Raw genomic sequence first — 13,735 nt, forward strand, 5'->3', positions numbered from 1 at the left:
GTCACACATCTTTCTTTTATTTATGAACTAATTCAATTACCTCAGATGAATTACACTTGTTTCCAACTATGTCTTTTAACACTTCCCACAAGTGATTTATATTGTGGGATTTACAGTCCACTAATTTTACTAGCCAGTGTCTGAGAGATCGTTTTACAACCAAAAAAATCTCTGCGAGATACGAAATTCATTGTAGCCTGGTATCTGTTCACACCTCACAGGTGAAATACAGCCTTGGACAACCACCATCTCACACACCAGAATAGCATCTTCTGTGGCTCTGCATCCTCTATCCAAAACACCACATAGGCACCTAAAGCAAAAGACCCAGCAGGATCAGACAATATCTAGACTACGGGTAAGATGTGCTCCACACCACAACCCTTACATACTCGTGATCCCACGACTGGCCAGACCAAACTCCCAGCTGCAGAGCAGTGCCGTAGGCAGCTCCCACCCGGATCCTGCCCTGGATCCTGTCCCGGATCGTCCCGGATCTGCTACCTGTGCAAAGGGTGGCACGATGGCAGCATGGGCATGCTACAGGGGACAAGTCATAGTTCAGGTCCTCCCAGAATTGGGCATCTCAGCGAAATCTTGAGGTCCCACAACAAAAAATAAACTCTACTCTGTTACTACAGGAGTTAATGGACACGTGCAGATCTGTGGAACCAAAAAGTCAATGTTTTTCAAGCAGAAAGATCAAGAGAAAATGGTATTGTCAGTGGTTCAGGCCAAAAATCTGTAGACAAGGTACTCTTTGAGTATCTGTTTATGTAATTTATTAAACAAATCTCACATTACAGACTCTGGAGAAGAATTTATGTGGAAACATGATTCTTTTTCCCTCTTTCTTGGCAGCAGAAAGGAAATCAAAGTATGAAAAGCTTAAGGAAATATGAAGGATCCGAAATCAAGCCAAGCTGAGTCAGGAAAGTCACACTTGTGGCTGTAATTCATGATTGTTTGGGGAGGGGAGGGGAGGGGTGTCACTTTTGGTTTAGTTTAGTGAAAAGACCACTTTGGGCAAGGTTTAATTTTTCAGCTTGGATTTCTCTGTTTCTGGCAATATGGTGGTTCAGAATCAAAAGGTTAGATCCAAGAATCAAAATTTAAAAGGTTGGAGAGGTTCCTGTCAAAGTTACAGCCTAAAGTCTCACACTTTGTACAGATGGATCTCCAAAGAAGTGAGACATCTTCATATTAACTTTACCCACAAAAATAGACCTTATAGATATAAATGAAAAAAACCCCTCAGTTTTGTAGTCAAAGACAGGTTTTCTCCTTTTGTCTTTTCTGTTTCTTTTTCTCAACACTTTTACCTATTTTTTACAACACCACAGTGAATTCAAACTCAGGGAAAAAATTTATGAAAGCTGTGTTGCCATTTTCTCTACTTATTTTCCATTTTCCAGTTTCCAATTTCATCAACGTCAACACTAAAAAATACTGTTAATTTTCCTCATACCCAAGTATTCTCTTTTGAGAAAGTAACTGAAAATAAGAATCTTGACCTTTCAGTTAATATGTTTTAGGCTACATCATAAGTTAGAAATATATTCAGGCTATTAATTTCAAGCTAATCATTCATTAATTGTATTCATAAGGCTGTTAATAACTTTATTAACTTAGTACCTCAGCACATCGCTATCTTCAGTGCTGTTATCCTAAAACTCCCCTTGGATATATTTACAAGTGTTCCCACGGAAGCTATGTGACATGCCAAGACAGTCTGGCTGAGACTGATCTCACGAAAGCTTCAGTATCTATGATTCAGATGTCTCCTTTTCGAGCTCCTTTTATAGAAAACTGGGAGAAATGGGTACTCTTGGGAAATGATTAATCTGACCTATCTACTTTGGGATGAGAGAAATCATGTCCTAGAAATGTCTTTTTCTTTCCTTCGACAATAAAGGGACTCCAGACTTCTGACAGAGATCCTTCAAGGGCTGTGTGATGAATTCTAACTTTCCTGGCCATAGAGACATCGTCCAACATCTGGTGGAATGAAGCTCTTTGCTCCAAATGCTTTGAGCACAGGCTCCTCACTTCTGGCATGGGGATCTATGGAAGCTTTGGGCATTTGTGTGAATTTTAATCCCACCAATAAAACGGTATCTTTTAAAAAAATATCGAGGGCATTATAAGGGGTAGTACAAAGTAGTATTCTTTTTTAGAGTCACTATTGTTCTGCAGAGTTAATTAAGATGTGAATTCAGCACCAGAGATCTTTTCAGCACTGTTTACATTTCTTCCTCTGACAGGTTGTTGGCCAGATTGAACTCCACTGAGCATTTTGCAGACTATACATTTGTGGCGTCTGCAAAGCAGGTACTAGTTTCCCTTTAAGATGCCATCCTGAGGGCACAGATTGTCCCCTGGTTTCTCCTAGGCATAAACAAAATTGAGTGCTAGGAGACTGGATGCAGAGAACTGAAGACAGCTTCTAGACTGAATTTTCAACCAGGCCATGGCTTCGGTTGTTTTTTTTTATTTCTCTCCAACATGTGAATTCCTACACAGTTTCTGCTCTTTCACTCTCAAGGGCATCCAGAAGATATTTGGAATGAGTTTAAAACAGCTTTGGTGTTCTTTCCAATTATGTTGTTCTAAGAGACCATGTTGCGCTGACCTTTGCACAGTGAAATTTCTATTTGAAACATCATCGTCATCTTCAGTGCTGTAAAGAATGGTACTTTTTGACCCTCTCAGAGCTCCTACAGTGTTCTCTAATGGTTTTAGGGTGGAAGACCTTGATGCTGTTCAGCAATAGATTTACCTCAAAATTGCTGACCTGCTTACCATTGGGTTGGTCCTACACACTTGCATAACAACAGCAATGACACATTGTTGAAAAAAACTTTGTGTTATTTATTTTAAAACCAGAAATTCCAGAAAGTAGTTTACTGTATATGAAGGCATCTTGTAACTCTTGTATGGTAAAGAGTTTAAACATCCATTTGTATTCCTAGTATGAACAAATATGTATATAAAAGTATGTCTATTTTTCTATATGTTTGTACGTGCAAAAGATTGGGTACCAAGTAATGAAGGATTGGTTGAGTATCACACAAATGTCAAACAAACAAAGGCGGCTGAAAATCTGACCGTTCACTGAAGTGATGAAAAATTATTAACAGATACCCAGTGCCCTGCAGGAAATTTCAGTTTATCTAAAATCAAACATGTCTGATGCTTCAAAACAGTTATGGACTGCTCAAAAGACAGTTTTCTGCACCCAGTCCTGCCTTCACAGTTTCCATACACTCAAAACCCCCACCAACTATTAGTAATTCCTCGTTAGTATGCACCTGACAGTATCCTAGGAGAATATTGGGATACAGATGCAGCACTCTAAAGAGGGTATCAATTATTTGCCTTAATCATTGTCATCCATAGCATTTAAACAATACTCTGCCTAATGCTGAGAAACCACTCCTGAACTCAAACTGCATAATTATCTACACTATTGCTATTTTAAATTATTTTCCTATTCAAATCATCAAGTCAACCAGTAAAAGTGATTTTTCACTAGGAAATGAGCAAACCTCTTATCTGCCCTTCAGTAAGAAGGGTGACCTAGATTTTAGATCTAATATTTGTTTAAAGCCACTCTGTGCTTTAAAAATGGCTCTATACAATGGGTAGTAAGAACTCAGCAAAAGCCCAAGGCTATCAATATGGTAAGTAAGCTGTGTTTCTGGATGGGTTCTGACTCATATTCAGATGTCACCAGAAGTTTCCTGTCAAATCCGAGGCTGACAGGATGGAAAGCAGAAGACAGGGAATGCAATAATTATGGGGGAAAGATGAGAAAGTAAAAATACTGTGCAAAATTAGAAGCACAAAGTTGACGGGGCAGGGAGAGGATGACGAGATCCTTTCCATTCAATATTGAGATGTCTATCAGTACTGGGCTGAGGTGCTCCCTCGCTCTGTTCCCAGCCCTTCACAAACACCCCATAACTATTCCACATCGCCGTTAGATTGGCCAGCTTTGGGTAATACCACAGGCAAGGCACACAGCTTGCCCGGATTCCTCTTTGGCAAATCATCCAAAGGCTCTCGCTCCCACTTGCAGTCACAGCCACCTTTTATTTGTGTGTTCACAAGCATTATTTTAAAGCCATTCCTGCTAAAGCCAGGTTATTATAAACAACTAATGGGCTTGTGGAGAGAAGAGCGACAGACACTTTCACCTTAGATCCTTCACATTTCCCTATTTAGGAAAAGCAGCTGCACTGACACGCAGAGGCATCTTTCTCCTTGAACTCCAAATGACACAACTCACATCAAACTGGAAAGAGTCTATTGAAAATACAGCACCATGGTCCAAGGTATTTTTAAAAAGCTGAGTGATTTTGCAGGACTTCCTTTTATTTATTCATCCTGGCTGCATATTCTTCATCTGATGTGTAACAAAGAGCCAACACTAAAGCACTGCTAATTCACACACACATCAGTCATCTAAAACATGTGGGACTAAAATGGGCTCTCGAGTCGTGGCCAGCAAGGGACTGAATAAGTTTGTACTAATATTTGAAAGAGACTTCTTTCCCCACTAATGCTCAGGGTTATTTAGGATTAGGACTGCAGAATAATTCTAAATCTTTAGAAGCAAAAAGACCGTGAGACCTAGAGAATGAGTGGGAAGCAAAGATGAGCGCAAGTTATGGAGAGTTACAAAATGCAGTAAATTATGAAAAAATGGTTGAAATAACAGAAGTTTTGACAGAATTTCATACTCAGATGAGCTGATGGAACACTATGCAGAGAAATGACGTAAGTCAGTAGATTTACTGCTGGTTTCAATAGGACCACATAAGGCCACTCAGCTAGAGTTTTTTGAGTAGGGATAGTCTTCAACTATCCTTAACAAGTATTTATGTTCCCAGATCAGAAAATAATGAGCTAAGAATGGATCTTTTATTTTTATTTTAAAATCCTTTCATTATTGAACTCTTCACATTAAACATCTTTCCACTTGGCAGTGCAAGTAGTGTAATTTGCAAAATATAGCTTGCTCTGAAGACTGCCAGCATACATTTCAGGCTGATAAAGATTACTTCCCAGCTGCTTCCCATTCACAGACAGTATGTGTGGCCTTCCCTAAAGAAGATGGAAAATGTAGTACTATATCCCAGTACCACATGTCTTATACCCGCTTCATGTGTTTATGTTGGGCTTTTGTTTCTGGTTGCTAAAAAGCACGGTTTTCTCAAGATACTGCTTCTTGCTGTATTTTGTGTATAGCTATTGGGTTTGTTATTCTTATTGTTGCTGTCTTTTACCCTGCTGTTTAAGAAAACATTTGTGGGGCTTCAAATAGCAGACAAAACTGGGTAACCTCTTTGCAAGTTTATGCTGGAAGTTCTTTGATACTATCATCACTCTAAAGGAAACTGTGCCCCAGTAGGCTCAGCTGGTGTGCAAAACCTAGTGTTATCTCCAAATTGGTCATCTCACGCTGCCCTTTAACTGCTGGCTCCACTGTCAGCAGTAATAAAACTAGGGGACAGACCTTGGGAGGTAAGCCAGCCATTGATTTGCTCCTGATACCTGACTGTGTTGGCTGATGTGTGATCTCTTGGTGTCACAGAGATAAAGTGCAAATTGTTTTTGAAAATCATTGCCAGGAGCAGAGCGGTTGCTTTTTTCAGAATGTCACACCCAGTGAGCTGCGACACACAGCCGAGCGTTGGTCCCCCTACCAGGTAGAGGAACTAGGTTTATGTTTTATGGAAAGATTCACGATCAGCCCAGCGTTGTGCCGATTTCATCTTTTTTAACCTCTTTTCCTCAGTGCTCTTCCTGAGATAGACAGATTAACATTTTATCTGCCAGGAATTCAGCGAGCAAAGCAATAGCTTTTCAAAAGACGGTGAACCGCAGCATGCATTAAATGCACACCCTCCCAATTTGTGTTTATTTTCACGAGGATGTATAAGGCACTGCATCGGTCTTCTGTGATGCTCGTAAAAGAGTCTAGCTCAGGAAGAGACTCCGGGGTCACCTGCCACCCCCAAAACAGAGCAAGAACATTCCTCTCTTGCCGATGGCAGCGGAATGAGATGCACCGTCCTCAGCACAGCCCCTCGCTGGGCTCCCTGCGATCAGAGCTGCCACGGGTGTGCTCAAGGAGAGGGGGGATCTTACTCCTGGTGCTTGCCTGACTGGAAGTGACTGGAAGGGGGGTGGCTTTCCAAAAGCCTGTCCCTCACGAAGGGAAGAGGACATGATACGGAATGCCATGGCTTATGCCCAGGAGGGCTTTCACTGAGAAGTTTCCTGCGCTGGCCATCTTTGCAGTGAAGCAAGCGTTCCCATGAACTGTTCTCCCAGCTCTGCTGGGATGTCTACAGTTAAATTCAGCTCCATGTTCTCTATCTATCTAAATCCCCCAGAGTAATGTCTGCTGATTTAGCTGGCTGTGGCAAGCCATGGGAATACAAAGACACAGAAAGCTCTTGGGCTGCAAACTGCTGGGGGCTGGGAGAACACCCCATGGCAGGAGGCAAGTCCTCTCTTGCCCCGTTCTTCTGCAGGCAGCTGCTATGGACCCCATCCCTGTCAGGACACCATGCTGCCTTGGCTTTCGGTTGTATTTGGTAGGACATCCTCATTTAAAGAGGAACAGCTTCCCCAGTAGCTTGGAAACATTGCAGTATTTCAGATTGCCCAGTCTGGAGAAGCTGTTTGTACACCAGATACTGATACCTTGCTCAACTATGCCATTTAATATAATCGGTCTTGGTGGCAACAAAAGCCCAATTCTCAGCCATACAGGTTTGTGGAAGAAAGTTGAATAATCTTTAAGTACCATTAGTGGTTTCTATCCTACAATTCAGGATCCCCTGACACAGACTCCAAACTCAGTTTAAGATACTGAAAGGAAGGAATTAAATGGAAATATCTCAGAATAGAAAAGTAAAGGAATGTTTTCTGCAATAGAGTGAGCCACTTCATTTGCTTATCTCCTTCTGGGTTTCTTCTGTTTTGTACATCTGCTTGCTCTGTACACTTCTTGGGCAGGCAATGTCTCTTTCTATGTTTATGTATCTGCACAAAGCCAAACTCAACAGCATTACAAAATGGGCCTTAAATCCTAAGCTCAGTGGGGAAGGGTCCCACTCCAACAGGGTATTTGAAGACCCACACCACTGCACAGGGATGCCAGTATTATCTGGAACTTCTAGTGCGAACACAAGTAAAAAAGACAAAATGAGGAGAAAAAAAAAAAAGCAGCTAGAAATGGCAATGAGACTCAGCAAACAGCAGAGCCAAGACCATGATTTCTAATTAAAAAAAAGTGTAGGCAAATTACTGCATCACTAAATGTGGCTCAGCTTCAATCACCGTCCAGAAAAAGAGGCCAGGAGCTGGGCAGGAATAAAGGGGGCAAATAACAGTCTTTCAGAGAAAATAAGGAGAGAATATGCTGAAAGATACAGACTGTGCAACAAGAGCAATTGCAGTATGCCCAGTGGGTTAGGAGGAAAGGTGGTCACTGTGCCACTCACTACTGCCCTGAGAAATTGCTTTGGCACAGTCTTCTCTATTACCTGCTTGATTCTGCAGCTTAATAAAATTAAGGGGGGAGGGGGGGGGAAATCTCCAAATAATTCCTCTAGCAGTTAACGAAATTTAAATGTAATTATGAAAATGATGAAATTACAAATTACCTTCAAATATAAGGCATGATCAAGGTTGCCAAAATTCATAACCTGAATGATATTTATTTAATACACACATCTAGCACAATGCAAATGAAAAGCAGCTCCAGTCAAAGTCCAAATTACAGGGAGCATAAAACCAGCTCTCACTAAGCAAGAATCCTTGGTACCTTTGCCCAAAACTTGGTCTGAACCCAAACTAAACATCATCTGAGGTTCACAAAGTTCAGATAACTCTGCTAATTTTTTAACTGCTACATGCCTCTTTACAGTTCCTGGAATTAGAGGCTGGAATGCCAAAACTGTCCTGGAACCTGTTTCAGTGCAGTTATGTGAATGACACAAAATGTTTTCCACCAAAACTTCTGAAATTGCAGCTGACTTCTGACTTGACTGAGGGAATTACCAGAACAGGCAGGGGAGAGACAATCCCAGGCATGGACTAGAAATGACAGAGTATAAAAAGGCATAAAAGTGCACTTTTTCTCACCTGTTTTTTTACTGCTGGCTGCTGTATTTTATCCTCAAAATAGGAAAGAGGAGGAAACAAAGGAATTTGATTGCTTGGTTTCTGTTTTTCCTTTTTCCTGCCCCCTGCCCAGATGTGAGAATATCCTCCTGTGCACAATTCCTTTACCAAAATTATTCCACATAATTCACTCCACCCACAACCAGTTCTGAGGTTCTCCTGTCCTTTGGAGTGTTGCAAGGATGGTCTCTGCAATTCTGAAAATGTGGCTACTCCAGTGTCTCATCATCACTCCCATCATCTCAGAGCATGGCACTTACTGTGCTCTCTTGATCCAGAGCAAGAGAAACTTGGGCTAATTAACCGAAGGCTGAAGTCACAAAATAATTGTGCCCTTGATTCACAGAATGGTTTTGGTTTGGGGCTGGCAGGAGGTGCAATGTTACATTATGGAAAATATGTGCCGAAACAATGCCCGTGAGGTGAATGGCAGCCTGAGTGTGTGATGGGGTACTGTGGGTTTAAGCAAAGGAGCGTTTGGCTGGGAGTTGAAATTAGAGCTTATTGTGTGCCCTTGAGTAAGCAAAGCTATAATGGGTTATTGAGACTGCTGACTTCTAACAAACAATGCTCTCTGTGTAAGCATGACATTTTAAAACCATGAAGCCCGAGGCATGTATGCTTATTATCATATGTCTTTTTATCGACTCATTTTATGTAATGCTTTTGAAAGAACAACACAGAAACACACAGTACACGAAGGGAACAGAGCTGAGGTATGTGGATAGGACTGTCACCAAGTATTGGCATATGCCATGGTGATGGCCAAGGAACAAAAAATCTAGGACAACACTTTAGAAGTAGCTGCAACTGTAAATTAGCAACACAAATTTGTTCCAAAGGTGCGGCCTCTCAGGGAAATTTTCAGACTGGAACTTAATGATCCAGAAATGGTGCAGACATACAAAAATCCTTACAATAATGTTCACACAATGGACCAAGAACAGGCTCTTTTTCAATCCAACTTTGACTATTCCTACCATGAACAAGACCAATACACTTCTTTGCCAATATTACACTGGTGAGAGGATGGAGAAGCTTTACAGATTGTTTCTGAATGATTCCCACGTCCTGGGTGTCTTTTCTGTATACTCTCTGTCACCTTCACTGTTTTTACAAGCAGTTTGCCAGTTTCTTGTAGAATCAAGCCCTAGTGAAAAGGAAAGTGTATTTAGTTTTTCTTCTGGTTAATATTTTGGTTAAAAAGATGGGCAAGTAGAAAAAGCTCTATAAACCAGCTGTTGTTTGAGATTTTCAGGACTCAAAACATTTCAAAGCATACCCCTAGATGGAAACAGAGCTGCCCTTGTCCTATTTCCCATTCCTGTCACAGCCTGAATGAACAAACATGCTGCTGTCTTCCATTTGTGTTACAGCTGAAGGTGCTGGGATGGGAATGGATTCTTCTTGTGCCGTGGTCAGTTCTTATTTCTGTCTGTGGATAATGAGTTATAGCAACACCGCAACGGCAGCAATTCCTGTTGTAGACTCATTGTGGAGACAGAGAGAGTAATAAGAACAGAAAAGCACATTAAAAAACAGAACCCATTTTACGACATTCTTAAAGTTGTGAGGAAAATACAGAAAAAATTAATCCATTTTTAGAGTATAAATTTTCCTGAAAAACAGAGAAAACGTCTTGCCAATCATTGCTCTATCACTGACAGCAGTGTCATGACAAAATGCACACATGATAGGGTTTTGTCTGCAAACATATAAGCTCAGGAAGTATCATTCCCAGACACCACTGCAAAACGTCTTCCTTAATCCCAGTTTGTGTGGTAACTGCCTAGCTCACAAAGCCCAATACTGAAGCAGACTGAATTTAAAGCAAAAGCTTTTCTGTGTGTTTGATTTAACTTGGCAATGTGAAATCCCAAGCAAAATATTGCATCTTGATTTTCCAAATGGAAAGCAAAAGGAGGACTGGAAAAATCAGGAATTTCCTTAAGAACCACGTGTCAAAAGCTTTAGTCATGACATCTCCTCTCCTGCCCACAGCTCAGCTCCACCTGAGATATCCAGCTTGAATGAGTGACTACAAATAGGACTTAAGTTTGGTGCCTATCAGTGCCAAATACCTCTTCTCGTTTCTGAAGCAGGAGCTCACGCTGTGGGTTTGGCTCGTCTGGCTCTGTGAGACAGCAGAGCTCCACTCCAGTCTTTGAGGTTGGGCTCCTCTCAGGGCAACCTCTCTTCTCCCCATCAGAAAGAAAGCAGCCCTGCAAAGGGAATGCAGAAATAGCATTTTTGCCATGCCCTTGCTACTTTATTACCTCCCATTTCCAGACAATGTACACAGAAACCCTTTGTGTTTACTCATTTTCCAATATATTCCAGGTAGTCTGGGACTGAGTTTTCATCCACACTCTAGACATGAAAATATTTATAATATCTGGCAGTAGCATACCAAAAGAACAGCTACACACAATAGTACCTTAGGTAAAGATGCACCCCACTATTGAACATGTTGCCTATTTCATGTAACAAAGCAAATCTTTTTTTCACATTTTATTAAATACAAAAAGAGACAAACACTACATTAAAATGCCCCAAGTCACTTGGATCTGTGATTGTAGTAGAAGCTCAGAGAAGGGTGGAATGTCTCTACTTCTTCTGATTTTGACTGTCTTCTATCCAAGTTTCACTTATAATAGCAGCAGGCTTGAAAGACATAATGTAATTCACATCATTGATTTTTTTTTTAATTTATGGCATTATGAATTAGAGGATGCATCTGACGTAAGATCAGACAGCTGGTACCAAGTTCTTTTTGTTTGCCATTTCTTAGCAGTGTTCTTAATAGTGGTTTTTTCTATATTTTACACAGAGATTAAATTCTCTGGGAAGAGTGTTAATATACTGGAATAAATATGGAAGGTCAGGTAATGTGGAAATACAATTAATGTCACCAAATAGTTACAAGGAAGGGAGGTGGAAGAGGATTTCATTCAGCTGATTTATCACTACATTATATATAATAAGTTAACCTCAGGATAAGGAAATAAACTAGTTTCCCAGGTGACCTGTATCTATTTCTGGCTCTAACATAGGGCGAACCATTTTATATATAAATAAACATTTAAAATACATTGTTTCTGGCCAGCAGTCAGACCACAATCAAAACCAGATCAATACCACAATCAAAAACAGAATCTAAGGTATGTTAGGCACCTGCTTTTCTTCCAAACCCTCTTTGTCTCAAATGCTCAGAATATTTTAGATACAGATTCTCATTTCTATGTGCTTTTATAACAGCCAGCCCAGCAGGATCTCAGCTGAAACCTACAGGTATGATGCAAATAATAGCAATACTGTACCATCACCATATGGATAGTATAAACTTTTGGACAAATATATCCAGTACTCTTTCAATCATTGTTTCCTCTTTTGTCTTCTTCCTCCTATTTCCTTTCCTGGCTTGGTGCAGCTACCGGTGCTTCAGTCATCACTCTTTGCCACAAAAGGACTTTGCACTCTTGTTCTTGGTGACCGCAGGAGAAACATGGAAGAAGGAAAAGGAGATCATCCAAATTACTGATATGTTTTCTTCTTTACTATCTCACATTTTGCCTTGCTCGTGACTTGGCCTTAGCTATGCGCATTGCTGTAAAAATATTTTATTGGAAAGGAGCATGCTAAAGGAACTTAAAAAAATATCTACAGATTAATATCCTTACAAACATCCTTTTCAGCATAAAAATGTTCTCAGCATTTTTACCCCAAACTCAATATATTCCATTTTGTTTCTGCTATTATCACAAAGCTGCAAATAAGCTTTTATTTCAGTTCCCTACTAACTTTATCTGAATTCATTCTGCATGAAACATTACTTGCTTTATCTTACACTATGGTAAGATTAAACCAAGAAACATGGAGAAAATCATCAGTTCAAAACGATTAAGGCCGTTTGAGCTAGCTTTGATGCTTATGCATGCCATCTAGAAATGAAAAAGAGTTACTAGGAGACATCTTTATATCTCTAATTAGTTGGTTACAGTAGTTCTACCATCTCTATCATCAATCCTTGGTCTTTTGACTCTGCACAAGCAGTTCATTGATGCCACTGAATATCTGAAATGTAAAAAAATCACACTGCATTTTTACACTGTAGTTGGATACAGACACACAAAGTTCCGCAAATGCAGTTTCCATTAGGATATCACATTTATCAGTTCTAAAGAAATTGATTTTCAACAGTCTTTACTATTTGATGTGCTTTTTGGCTCATCTGCCAGAGAACTTTGCAAAGGGATAATGGTGGAGGAAGACAAATAAGAGGGGAAAAAAATATCTTTAGATATTTAAACAAATACTAGATGCGTTTAATATATACATGCTTATTTTGATACTAAATAACTAAAAGAATAATGATTAGATTCTAATCCGATTCTTGACACGGCTCTATTGAAAAACAGCTACTGCAAGACCATACACAAACGCTATAATTTGTATTAGTCAGGATGTGTAGTGATGCAGAGCACACACGTCTTAAATTAGAAGCTGCCTTTTCATCAGTATGTCAGCTAAAGACCACATCCTAATCTTAGCCATGTGCCACTCTGCACAGCTCATGCGTCTGCATCCGAGATGAGAGCGCTGTCCCAAGATGTGGCATGGACAAGCGGCTGTTCATCTTGCTGTGCTCCATGAAGGACCTCAGGGGGAAAAAAAAAAAAAACCCAAAAGAAGTAGGTGAAAAGTCAGCACCGTACAGAGATGTGTTTGACTGTGGGTTGCTTTTAGAATGGTTCATTTCAAGCAGTTAATTTGTCAGTGTTTTTTCTGAAGTGAAAGGACAACACAGTATGAACACACAAAGAGCGTCTTAATCACTGCAGCTCTTGTCACCCTCCTTGCATAACAGCATTATGTAAGCATCTGATTTGCATCAGTGTACAGCTCTGATTGCTGAGAAAGCAGTTTGCAATTCAATAAGATTCATACACAACATTGCCTTTCTCTTATTTTCTTGCAGTAGTGTTGGTAGCTGGAATTATACAGATTTTTTCCTCACACTAACAAGCACCAAGGCTGCTGTGAATAATATGATTTTTATCTCTGGATGTATTAAAAGACCTTTCAAGACTGAGAAAGATATTGTTCATATTTCATATACTCGAGGCTCAATATGAAAAAGACAAAAAAATGTCACTAGGCCAGGAAGAACAGACATATTGATTACTTCAAAGAGAGGGATGGGATTGCTGAACAATACACTTTTAGCTCACAGTGGCTGAACCATTTGCCATCTGGAACTATTTTCTTGGTACTGATGATATCTAGCACCTCCGAGCTCAGCACATTATGTTTTGATTCAGAAAAGCTAAAGACGACATTTCTAGCCCTAATTCACTACAAACCACACTAAAGACCAGAGCTAAAATCCGGGACATTTAAAAGAGGTGGTCTCAGACATCTTTTACGAGTGATCTCTACTCAGTATAACCAGAGAAGACAAAGAGCCAAGAGGCAAGGGGAAAGATAGGTTACCCGTTCCAGTGTCCGCACAAACCAGTGAGCATTAAACGGC

General features: G+C 40.2%; 1 long non-coding RNA gene across 1 annotated transcript; it reads right to left on the reverse strand.

Moving 5' to 3' along the window:
- Positions 1-759: 759 nt before the first annotated feature.
- On the reverse strand, positions 760-7,569 carry LOC128135426 (uncharacterized). Its single transcript, XR_008233080.1, has 2 exons — positions 6,127-7,569; positions 760-6,081 (listed from the first exon to the last, which is right to left on the reverse strand). It is a non-coding gene; the product is annotated as an uncharacterized LOC128135426 (long non-coding RNA).
- Between the last annotated feature and the right edge of the window lie 6,166 nt (positions 7,570-13,735).

Source organism: Harpia harpyja, chromosome 23 (genome assembly GCF_026419915.1).
Source record: "Harpia harpyja isolate bHarHar1 chromosome 23, bHarHar1 primary haplotype, whole genome shotgun sequence".
Taxonomy (NCBI): Eukaryota; Metazoa; Chordata; class Aves; order Accipitriformes; family Accipitridae; genus Harpia; species Harpia harpyja.